The sequence below is a fragment of the Aquarana catesbeiana genome, linkage group LG10 (assembly GCF_042186555.1).
Source record: "Aquarana catesbeiana isolate 2022-GZ linkage group LG10, ASM4218655v1, whole genome shotgun sequence".
Lineage (NCBI taxonomy): Eukaryota > Metazoa > Chordata > Amphibia > Anura > Ranidae > Aquarana > Aquarana catesbeiana.
Window position 1 is genome coordinate 141,719,780 of NC_133333.1, and position 13,291 is coordinate 141,733,070.

Here is a 13,291-nt window from a genome sequence, read left to right on the forward strand (position 1 = left end):
GCAACCCCTCACAGACACTCTAGTTGGAACGCAGGAACGAGCCCTGCTGCAAAGTATTGCATCAAAAATTGTAATTACACGCCCCTGTGAAACAGGGGCAGAAAAATTGTGCCTTAGGCACTGGTGGTGGCGCCCAGAACCAAAAATGTTCTTACAAGCTATCAGCGTGATGATTGAGGAGGAAGAGGATAATTACTCAGGGATAGTCACTCAGCATCAGCATAGGCAGTCTTTGAAGGGATCTGAGATTTTAAAAAAAATTATTCGGTTACATCAGCATCAGGTGCTTGGTAGCTGGTGGTGATCCAAGACTGATTCATTTTTATGAAGTTCAGTCGATCGACCGAGTTGGTGGACAGACGCACCCTGTGATCGGTTACCACGCCTCCAGCAGCACTGAATGTGCGTTCCGAAAGAACGCTGGATGCAGGACAGGCCAGTTGCTCAATTGCATACTGTGCAAGCTCTGGCCAGTGATCCATCCTCAAGACCCAGTAACCCAGAGGATTTTCGGTGGGAAAGGTGTCCAAGTCTGATCTTGCCCCTAGGTATTCCTGCACCATGTAAAACAGATGCTGGCGATGGTTGCTGGAACCGATCATACCTTGGGGCTGCGGACCAAAAAATTGTCTGAATGCATCGGTCAGACGGCCACCTTCTCCACCGCTCCTTCTTTGACTGACCGAAGCCTCAGCAACACGTTTTCCAGAAACAGGAGTTTGTAACCTCCCAGTCTCTGGGAACGCGTTGCACAGACCTTTCTGCAAGGCCTCCCGAAGATGTTTCATCCTCTGCTCCCTCTGCGATGGCAAGATAAGGTCCGCAACCTTACCCTTGTAACGTGGATCGAGGAGGGTTGCCAACCAGTATTGGTCCTTCTCCTTGATACCACGAATACGAGGATCCTTACGCAGGCTTTGCAGGATCAGGGAGGCCATGCAGCGTAGGTTTGCTGAGGCATTCGGTCCGGAGTCCTCTGGGTCACTAAGGACGACATGGTCCGCAGCCACCTCCTTCCAGCCACGTACAAGTCCATGTGTTTCTTGGGACTGATCCCTTAAAGACTGCTGCTGATGCTGAGTGCCAGGCTCCACCTCCATACTGACACAATCTTCCTCCTCCTCCTCCTCCTCCTCGTCCTCTTCCTGTGTGATCGGCGGGCACGCAGGAACACTGTCTGGATAAAGGGGGCCTTGAGAGCTAAGGAAGTCCTCCTCTTCCTGCCTCTGTTCTGCCTCAAGTGCCCTGTCCATTATTCCACGCAGTGTGTGCTCCAACAGGTGGACAAGGGGGACAGTGTCACTGATGCATGCACTGTCACTGCTCACCATCCTCGTGGCCTCCTCAAATGGTGATAGGACAGTGCATGCATCCCTGATCATGGCCCACTGGCATGGGGAAAAAAAACCAAGCTCCCCTGACCCTGTCCTGGTGCCATAGTCGCACAGGTACTCATTGATGGCCCTCTGCTGCGTGTGCAGCCGCTGCAGCATGGCCAACGTTGAGTTCCACCTGGTGGGCATGTCACAGATTAGGCGGTTCTTGGGCAGGTTAAACTCCTTTTGGAGGTCCGTCAGCCGAGCACTGGCATTATATGACCGGCGGAAATGCACACAGACTTTCCTGGCCTGCCTCAGGACATCCTGTAAGCCCGGGTACCTGCCCAAGAACCGCTGCACCACCAAGTTAAGGACGTGAGCCAAACAGGGCACATGGGTCATTTGTCTCTGTCGGAGGGGAGAGAGGAGGTTGGTGCCATTGTCGCAAACCACCATTCCTGCCTTAAGTTGGCGTGGCGTCAACCACCTCTGAACCTGCCCCTGCAGAGCTGACAGAACCTCTGCCCCAGTGTGGCTCCTGTCCCCCAAGCACACCAGCTCAAGCGCCGCATGGCATCTTTTGGCCTGCGTACTTGCGTAGCCCCTTGAATGGCTACGGAGCACCGCAGGTTCCGAGGACAAAGCACAGGAAGAGGCCATGGAGGAAGAAGAAGAGGAGGGGGTGGAGGAGAGGGGTGTGTCACAATCATTAGCATTTTGGAGGCGTGGTGGCGGAACAACCTCCAACACTACTGCACCTTGTCCTGCATCCTTCCCAGCTGCCAGCAGAGTCACCCAATGCGCCGTGAAACTTAGGTAACGTCCCTGTCCATGCCCGCTGGACCATGAGTCAGCGGTAATATGCACCTTACCGCTGACCGCCCTGTCCAGCGAGGCATGGACATTGCCTTCCACATGCCGGTAGAGAGCCGGAATCGCCTTCCGTGAGAAAAAGTGGCGTTTCGGTACCTGCCACTGAGGAACCGCACATTCCACAAACTCACGGAAGGGGGCAGAGTCTACCAACTGAAAAGGCAGCAGTTGAAGTGCTAGCAATTTTGCCAAGCTAGCATTCAACCGCTGGGCATGTGGATGGCTGGGAGCAAACTTCTTTCGGCGGTGCAGCAGCTGGGGCAGGGAAATTTGTCTGGTACAATCTGACGTCGGTGTACCAAAAGCAGATTGCCCACAAGTACCTGGCTGTGACACACCTAATTCTACACCTTCATTCCTCTCAGTGCAGGTCTCAGAGAGGACTGAAGGTATAGTGGGGTTGGAAATCTCAGCTGATGAGGAGCAAGGAGAGGTCCTCTTTGTTCTTTGGTGTGGGTCTTTTAGATACGCTTGCCAACGAACTGCATGGCAGGTCAACATATGTCTGGTCAAGCATGTGGTACCCAAGCGGGAGATGTTTTGGCCACGCGAGATACGCTTGAGACATATGTTGCAAATAGCAGCGGTGCGATCTGATGCACTCGTCTCAAAAAAGGCCCACACCAAAGAACTTTTTGAATAACGCGCAGAGAATGCAGCGCCCTGCACATGTGGAGCTTTGGGGTGTGATGCAGTCAATGTGCTGCCCTTATGATGTGCCACCTCCTCCTCCTCCCCTCTCCTATCAGGCACCCACGTTGAGTCAGTGACCTCATCATCCCCTCCCTCCTCATCACTGGAGCAAACCTGGCAGTATGCTGCAGCAGCAGGAGCATGACTGCCAGATTGTTGTCCTTCTTGGGCACCCCCTCTGTCCGTGCTCATGTTACTGCCTTCATCGAGCTCAGTATCATCATCAGAGCCTTCCAAACGCTGGGCATCCTCCTGGAGCATGTACCCAACACTGTGGTCAAACAATTCGAGGGACTCCTCAGGAGGACATGGCGGGGCTAGGGAAGGAGTCACTGATGACATTGAGCCGAGGGAAGAGGCCGCTGCTTTGCCAGACAAAGTACCCTGGGCATGGGTGAGAGAGGATGAGGAGGATGAGGACGGCTTGGTCATCCACTCGACCAAGTCTTCCGCATGTTGCGGCTCAACATGGCCAGCTGCCGAAAAAAAGGCCAAGCGGTCCCACGGCCACGTGCTGATGAGGATGCACCGTCTCCATGACCAGCACTAGACACAGAGCCTGCTTGCCCTCTCTTATTGGCTTGTGACTGTCTACCTCTCCTTCTTGGCCTTCCAGACATACTAATGGCCTGTAGCTGCACTAAGCTGGTATATATATATATATATATATATATATATATATATATATATATATATATGTACTGACACTGCAGCTAGCAAAATCAACTGCCTGCCTGTAGTATGAGAACACCACCAACCTTCTACAGGTAGCTTTAGCTGAACACTGTGAGGTGGACGCACCCCACTAATTTGTAGGTTTAGCTGAACACTGTGAACAGGACGCACCCCACTAACTTGCAGGTTTAGCTGAACATTGTGAACAGGACGCACCCCACTAACTTGTAGGTTTAGCTGAACACTGTGAGCAGGACGCACCCCACTAACTTGTAGGTTTAGCTGAACACTGTGAGCAGGACGCACCCCACTAACTTGTAGGTTTAGCTGAACACTGTGAGGTGGACGCACCCCACTAACTTGTAGGTTTAGCTGAACACTGTGAGCAGGACGCACTGCACTAACTGTAAATAGTCTAGCTGCCTGACTGTGGTATTAATAGGATCAAAAAAACATCAGTAATTTTCTTCAGGTAGCTGTATATACTGTAACAAGACAAGCCTGCCTGTCAGTAAGAAGATAACAGGAATGGATCTAGCTGAACACTGTGAGCAGGACACACCCCACTAACTTGTAGGTTTAGCTGAACACTGTGAGGTGGACGCACCCCACTAACTTGTAGGTTTAGCTGAACACTGTGAGCAGGATGCACTGCACTAACTGTAAATAGTCTAGCTGCCTGACTGTGGTACTAATAGGATCAAAAGAACACCAGCAATTTTCTTCAGGTTGCTGTATATACTGTAACAAGACAAGCCTGCCTGTCAGTAAGAAGATAACAGGAACGGATCTAGCTGAACACTGTGAGCAGGACGCACTGCACTAACTGTAAATAGTCTAGCTGCCTGACTGTGGTACTAATAGGATCAAAAGAACACCAGCAATTTTCTTCAGGTAGCTGTATATACTGTAACAAGACAAGCCTGTCTGTCAGTAAGAAGATAACAGGAACGGATCTAGCTGAACACTGTGAGCAGGATGCACTGCACTAACTGTAAATAGTCTAGCTGCCTGACTGTGGTACTAACAGGATCAAAAGAACACCAGTAATTTTCTTCAGGTAGCTGTAAATACTGTAACAAGACAAGCCTGCCTGTCAGTAGGAAGATAACAAGAAGGGATCTAGCTAAACTGAATACAGTGTATATATATATATGCAACACCTGGGATGCATATATATACAAAATACACTGTAAGTGCAGCTAACTGACTGACTGTTCTGCCTAATCTATCTAACTCAAATCAAATGTCACTGTCTGTCTCTCTCTCTCTCTCAATGAACGCCGGAACACACACTACACAGGGCCGCCGTGCAGGCGGCCTTATATAGTGTGGGGTGTGTACTAAATCCCCGAGCCATAATTGGCCAAAGCCTCCTTGGCTTTGGCCAATTACGGCTCTCTGTTCAGGCGGCGCTGTGATTGGCCAAGCATGCGGGTCATAGTGCATGCTTGGCCAATCATCAGCCAGAAATGCACTGCGATGCCGCAGTGAATTATGAGCCGTGACGCGCCACACGAATTTGGCGCGAACGGCCCATATCGTTTGCAATTCGGCGAACGGGCGAACAGACGATGTTCGAAGCTCATCCCTGCTTGTGACTGTAGCTGCACAAAACTGGGATGAATATATATATATATATATATATATATATATATATATATATATATATATATATAACACATACATATACTGATTATACAGCAGCTAGCAGAATGCCTGCCTGTGCTATGAATAGGATCAGAAGAAGCACACAAGCACTTGTCTTCAGGTGACTATAGGTGCAACTGTGCAGGGTACACAGTACACTAACTGTAAATACTTCAAGAGCCTGCCTGTGCTATTAATAGGATCAGAAGAAGAACACAAGCACTTGTCTTCAGGTAGATATAGGTGCAACTGTGCAGTAGGGATGAGCCGAACACCCCCCGGTTCGGTTCGCACCAGAACCCGCGAACGGACCGAAAGTTCGCACGAACGTTAGAACCCCATTGACGTCTATGGGACTCAAACGTTCGAAATCAAAAGTGCTCATTTTAAAGGCTAATTTGCATGGTATTGTCCTAAAAAGGGTTTGGGGACCCGGGTCCTACCCCAGGGGACATGTATCAATGCAAAAAAAACTTTTAAAAACGGCCGTTTTTTCGGGAGCAGTGATTTTAATGATGCTTAAAGTAAAAGAAAAAAAGTGAAATATTCCTTTAAATATCGTACCTGGGGGGTGTCTATAGTATGCCTGTAAAGTGACGCGTGTTTCCCATGTTTAGAACAGTCCCTGCACCAAATGTCATTTTTAAAGGAAAAAATCTCATTTAAAACTGCTTGCGGGTTTAATGTCATGTCGGGTCATGCCAATATGGATGAAAATCAGTGAGACAAACGGCATGGGTACCCCCCAGTCCATTACCAGGCCCTTTGGGTCTTGTATGGATATTAAGGGGAACCCCGCACCCAAATTAAAATAAGGAAAGGTGTGGGGCCACCAGGCCCTATATACTCTGAACAGCAGTATACAGGCGGTGCAAACAAGACAGGGACTGTAGGTTTGTTGTTAAGTAGAATCTGTTTGTAATTTTGAACATTTTTAACGTGTTTAGCTCCAGCCAAAAAATCTTTTCTAAGCTTTTTGGAAAACATAGGGAAGGGTTATCACCCCTGTGACATTTGTTTTGCTGTCTTTCCTCCTCTTCAGAAGATTTCACCTCACTTTTTTGTCCCAATGAAAAATGTTTTTTGAAAATTTGGGTTTTTTTGTGGAACAAGGATTGGAAAGCATCAGTGGAAAGGAGAAATTGTTTTCCCATATTAACTCTTACAGGAGAGAATTTCCCTTCCTAGGGGTAGATTTCATCTCACTTCCTGTTGTCTCCTTCCGTTTGCAAGTAGGAGTCGTTTGTAAGTTAGATGTTTGAAAGTAGGGTCCTGCCCTATATACTCAGCAGAAATTTGGGCCTTAGGTGTTGCTGTGGCCACAACACTGTAAGCCCTCACAGGGCCCTGCTGTGAAATATTAGATCAAGAATTGTAATTACATGCCCCTGTTGAACAGGAGCTGAAAAATTAGGCCTTAGGCACTGGTGCTGGTGCCACAACACTGCAACCCCTCACAGACACTCTAGTTGGAACGCAGGAACGAGCCCTGCTGCAAAGTATTGCTTCAAAAATTGTAATTACACGCCCCTGTTAGACAGGGGCAGAAAAATTGGGCCTTAGGCACTGGTGCTGGTGCCACAACACTGCAACCCCTCACAGACACTCTAGTTGGAACGCAGGAACGAGCCCTGCTGCAAAGTATTGCATCAAAAATTGTAATTACACGCCCCTGTTAGACAGGGGCAGAAAAATTGGGCCTTAGGCACTGGTGCTGGTGCCACAACACTGCAACCCCTCACAGACACTCTAGTTGGAACGCAGGAACGAGCCCTGCTGCACAGTATTGCATCAAAAATTGTAATTACACGCCCCTGTTAGACAGGGGCAGAAAAATTGGGCCTTAGGCACTGGTGCTGGTGCCACAACACTGCAACCCCTCATAGACACTCTAGTTGGAACGCAGGAACGAGCCCTGCTGCAAAGTATTGCATCAAAAATTGTAATTACACGCCCCTGTTAGACAGGGGCAGAAAAATTGGGCCCTAGGCACTGGTGCTGGTGCCACAACACTGCAACCCCTCACAGACACTCTAGTTGGAATGCAGGAACGAGCCCTGCTGCAAAGTATTACATCAAAAATTGTAATTACACGCCCCTGTTAAACAGGGGCTGAAAAATTGTGCCTTAGGCACTGGTGGTGGCGCCCAGAACCAAAAATGTTCTTACAAGCTATCAGCGTGATGATTGAGGAGGAAGAGGATAATTTCTCAGGGATAGTCACTCAGCATCAGCATAGGCAGTCTTTGAAGGGATCTGAGATTTCAAAAAAAAATTATTCGGTTACATCAGCATCAGGTGCTTGGTAGCTGGTGGTGATCCAAGACTCATTCATTTTTATGAAGGTCAGCCGATCGACCGAGTCGGTGGACAGACGCACCCTGTGATCGGTTACCACGCCTCCAGCAGCACTGAATGTGCGTTCCGAAAGAACGCTGGATGCAGGACAGGCCAGTAGCTCAATTGCATACTGTGCAAGCTCTGGCCAGTGATCCATCCTCAAGACCCAGTAACCCAGAGGATTTTCGGTGGGAAAGGTGTCCAAGTCTGATCTTGCCCCTAGGTATTCCTGCACCATGTAAAACAGACGCTGGCGATGGTTGCTGGAACCGATCATACCTTGGGGCTGCGGACCAAAAAATTGTCTGAACGCATCGGTCAGACGGCCACCTTCTCCACCGCTCCTTCTTTGACTGACCGAAGCCTCAGCAACACGTTGTCCAGAAACAGGAGTTTGTAACCTCCCAGTCTCTGGGAACGCGTTGCACAGACCTTTCTGCAAGGCCTCCCGAAGATGTTTCATCCTCTGCTCCCTCTGCGATGGCAAGATAAGGTCCGCAACCTTACCCTTGTAACGTGGATCAAGGAGGGTTGCCAGCCAGTATTGGTCCTTCTCCTTGATACCACGAATACGAGGATCCTTACGCAGGCTTTGCAGGATCAGGGAGGCCATGCAGCGTAGGTTTGCTGAGGCATTCGGTCCGGAGTCCTCTGGGTCACTAAGAACGACATGGTCCGCAGCCACCTCCTCCCAGCCACGTACAAGTCCATGTGTTTCTTGGGACTGATCCCTTAAAGACTGCTGCTGATGCTGAGTGCCAGGCTCCACCTCCATACTGACACAATCTTCCTCCTCCTCCTCTTCCTCCTCGTCCTCTTCCTGTGTGATCGGCGGGCACGCAGGAACACTGTCTGGATAAAGGGGGCCTTGAGAGCTAAGGAAGTCCTCCTCTTCCTGCCTCTGTTCTGCCTCAAGTGCCCTGTCCATTATTCCACGCAGCGTGTGCTCCAACAGGTGGACAAGGGGGACAGTGTCACTGATGCATGCACTGTCACTGCTCACCATCCTCGTGGCCTCCTCGAATGGTGACAGGACAGTGCATGCATCCCTGATCATGGCCCACTGGCGTGGGGAAAAAAAACCAAGCTCCCCTGACCCTGTCCTGGTGCCATAGTCGCACAGGTACTCATTGATGGCCCTCTGCTGCGTGTGCAGCCGCTGCAGCATGGCCAACGTTGAGTTCCACCTGGTGGGCATGTCACAGATTAGGCGGTTCTTGGGCAGGTTAAACTCCTTTTGGAGGTCCGTCAGCCGAGCACTGGCATTATATGACCGGCGGAAATGCACACAGACTTTCCTGGCCTGCCTCAGGACATCCTGTAAGCCCGGGTACCTGCCCAAGAACCGCTGCACCACCAAGTTAAGGACGTGAGCCAAACAGGGCACATGGGTCATTTGTCCCTGTCGGAGGGCAGAGAGGAGGTTGGTGCCATTGTCGCAAACCACCATTCCTGCCTTAAGTTGGCGTGGCGTCAACCACCTCTGAACCTGCCCCTGCAGAGTTGACAGAACCTCTGCCCCAGTGTGGCTCCTGTCCCCCAAGCACACCAGCTCAAGCACCGCATGGCATCTTTTGGCCTGCGTACTTGCGTAGCCCCTTGAACGCCTACGGAGCACCGCTGGTTCCGAGGAAGAGGCCATGGAGGAAGAAGAAGAGGAGGGGGTGGAGGAGAGAGGTGTGTCACAATCAGCATTTTGGAGGCGTGGTGGCGGAACAACCTCCAACACTACTGCACCTTGTCCTGCATCCTTCTCAGCTGCCAGCAGAGTCACCCAATGCGCCGTGAAACTTAGGTAACGTCCCTGTCCATGCCTGCTGGACCATGAGTCAGCGGTAATATGCACCTTACCGCTGACCGCCCTGTCCAGCGAGGCATGGACATTGCCTTCCACATGCCGGTAGAGAGCCGGAATCGCCTTCCGTGAGAAAAAGTGGCGTTTGGGTACCTGCCACTGAGGAACCGCACATTCCACAAACTCACGGAAGGGGGCAGAGTCTACCAACTGAAAAGGCAGCAGTTGAAGTGCTAGCAATTTTGCCAAGCTAGCATTCAACCGCTGAGCATGTGGATGGCTGGGAGCAAACTTCTTTCGGCGGTGCAGCAGCTGGGGCAGGGAAATTTGCCTGGTACAATCTGACGTCGGTGTACCAAAAGCAGATTGCCCACAAGTACTTGGCTGTGACACACCTAATTCTACACCTTCATTCCTCTCACTGCAGGTCTCAGAGAGGACAGAAGGTCTAGTGGGGTTGGAAATCTCAGCTGATGAGGAGCAAGGAGAGATCCTCTTTGTTCTTTGGTGTGGGTCTTTTAGATACGCTTGCCAACGAACTGCATGGCAGGTCAACATACGTCTGGTCAAGCATGTGGTACCCAAGCGGGAGATGTTTTGGCCACGCGAGATACGCTTGAGACATATGTTGCAAATAGCAGCGGTGCGATCTGATGCACTCGTCTCAAAAAAGGCCCACACCAAAGAACTTTTTGAATAACGCGCAGAGACTGCAGCGCCCTGCACATGTGGAGCTTTGGGGTGTGATGCAGTCAATGTGCTGCCCTTAGGCTGGCCCCTGGAGGGCATCCTGCCTCGTTGGTGATGTGCTGCCGCCTCCTCCTCCTCCTCCTCCTCCTCCTCCTCTCTCCTATCAGGCACCCACGTTGAGTCAGTGACCTCATCATCCCCTCCCTCCTCATCACTGGAGCAAACCTGGCAGTATGCTGCAGCATGGGGAGCATGACTGCCAGATTGCTGTCCTTCTTGGGCACCCCCTCTGTCCGTGCTCATGTTACTGCCTTCATCGAGCTCAGTATCGTCATCAGAGCCTTCCAAACGCTGGGCATCCTCCTGGAGCATGTACCCAACACTGTGGTCAAACAGTTCGAGGGAATCCTCATGAGGACATGGTGGAGCTAGGGAAGGAGTCACTGATGACATTGAGCTGAGGGAAGAGGCCGCTGCTTTGCCAGACAAAGCACCCTGGGCATGGGTGAGAGAGGATGAGGAGGATGAGGACGGCTTGGTCATCCACTCGACCAAGTCTTCCGCATGTTGCGGCTCAACACGGCCAGCTGCCGAAAAAAAGGCCAAGCGTGTCCCATGGCCACGTGCTGATGAGGATGCACCGTCTCCACGACCAGCACTAGACACAGAGCCTGCTTGCCCTCTCTTATTGGCTTGTGACTGTCTGCCTCTCCTTCTTGGCCTTCCAGACATACTAATGGCCTGTAGCTGCACTAAGCTGGGATAGAACACCTGTAATTTTCTTCAAGTAGCTTTATATACTGTAACCAGACAAGCCTGCCTGTCAGTAGGAAGATAACAGGAACGGATCTAGCTGAACACTGTGAGCAGGACGCACTGTACTAAATGTAAATAGTCTAGCTGCCTGACCGTGGTACTAATAGGATCAAATAGAACACCTGTAATTTTCTTCAGGTAGCTTTATATACTGTAACCAGACAAGCCTGCCTGTCAGTAGGAAGATAACAGGAACGGATCTAGCTGTACACTGTGAGCAGGACGCACTGTACTAAATGTAAATAGTCTAGCTGCCTGACCGTGGTACTAATAGGATCAAATAGAACACCTGTAATTTTCTTCAAGTAGCTTTATATACTGTAACCAGACAAGCCTGCCTGTCAGTAGGAAGATAACAGGAACGGATCTAGCTGAACACTGTGAGCAGGACGCACTGTACTAAATGTAAATAGTCTAGCTGCCTGACCGTGGTACTAATAGGATCAAATAGAACACCTGTAATTTTCTTCAGGTAGCTTTATATACTGTAACCAGACAAGCCTGCCTGTCAGTAGGAAGATAACAGGAACGGATCTAGCTGAACACTGTGAGCAGGACGCACTGTACTAAATGTAAATAGTCTAGCTGCCTGACCGTGGTACTAATAGGATCAAATAGAACACCTGTAATTTTCTTCAGGTAGCTTTATATACTGTAACCAGACAAGCCTGCCTGTCAGTAGGAAGATAACAGGAACGGATCTAGCTGTACACTGTGAGCAGGACGCACTGTACTAAATGTAAATAGTCTAGCTGCCTGACCGTGGTACTAATAGGATCAAATAGAACACCTGTAATTTTCTTCAGGTAGCTTTATATACTGTAACCAGACAAGCCTGCCTGTCAGTAGGAAGATAACAGGAACGGATCTAGCTGAACACTGTGAGCAGGACGCACTGTACTAAATGTAAATAGTCTAGCTGCCTGACCGTGGTACTAATAGGATCAAATAGAACACCTGTAATTTTCTTCAGGTAGCTTTATATACTGTAACCAGACAAGCCTGCCTGTCAGTAGGAATTTAACAGGAACGGATCTAGCTGAACACTGTGAGCAGGACGCACTGCACTAAATGTAAATAGTCTAGAAGATAACAGGAACGGATCTAGCTGAACACTGTGAGCAGGACGCACTGCACTAAATGTAAATAGTCTAGAAGATAACAGGAACGGATCTAGCTGAACACTGTGAGCAGGACGCACTGCACTAAATGTAAATAGTCTAGAAGATAACAGGAACGGATCTAGCTGAACACTGTGAGCAGGACGCACTGCACTAAATGTAAATAGTCTAGAAGATAACAGGAACGGATCTAGCTGAACACTGTGAGCAGGACGCACTGCACTAAATGTAAATAGCAGGAACGGATCTAGCTGAACACTGTGAGCAGGACGCACTGCACTAAATGTAAATAGTCTAGAAGATAACAGGAACGGATCTAGCTGAACACTGTGAGCAGGACGCACTGCACTAAATGTAAATAGTCTAGAAGATAACAGGAACGGATCTAGCTGAACACTGTGAGCAGGACGCACTGCACTAAATGTAAATAGCAGGAACGGATCTAGCTGAACACTGTGAGCAGGACGCACTGCACTAAATGTAAATAGTCTAGAAGATAACAGGAACGGATCTAGCTGAACACTGTGAGCAGGACGCACTGCACTAAATGTAAATAGCAGGAACGGCTCTAGCTGAACACTGTGAGCAGGACGCACTGCACTAAATGTAAATAGCAGGAACGGATCTAGCTGAACACTGTGAGCAGGACGCACTGCACTAAATGTAAATAGCAGGAACGGATCTAGCTGAACACTGTGAGCAGGACGCACTGCACTAAATGTAAATAGCAGGAACGGATCTAGCTGAACACTGTGAGCAGGACGCACTGCACTAAATGTAAATAGCAGGAACGGATCTAGCTGAACACTGTGAGCAGGACGCACTGCACTAAATGTAAATAGCAGGAACGGATCTAGCTGAACACTGTGAGCAGGACGCACTGCACTAAATGTAAATTGCAGGAACGGATCTAGCTGAACACTGTGAGCAGGACGCACTGCACTAAATGTAAATAGTATAGAAGATAACAGGAACGGATCTAGCTGAACACTGTGAGCAGGACGCACTGCACTAAATGTAAATAGCAGGAACGGATCTAGCTGAACACTGTGAGCAGGACGCACTGCATTAAATGTAAATAGTCTAGATAGAAGATAACAGGAACGGATCTAGCTAAACTGAATACAGTGTATATATATATATGCAACACCTGGGATGCATATATATACACAATACACTGTAAGTGCAGCTAACTGACTGACTGTTCTGCCTAATCTATCTAACTCAAATCAAATGACACTGTCTCTCTATCTCTCAGCACACCGGAACACACACTACACAGGGCCGCCGTGCAGGCGGCCTTATATAGTGTGGGGTGT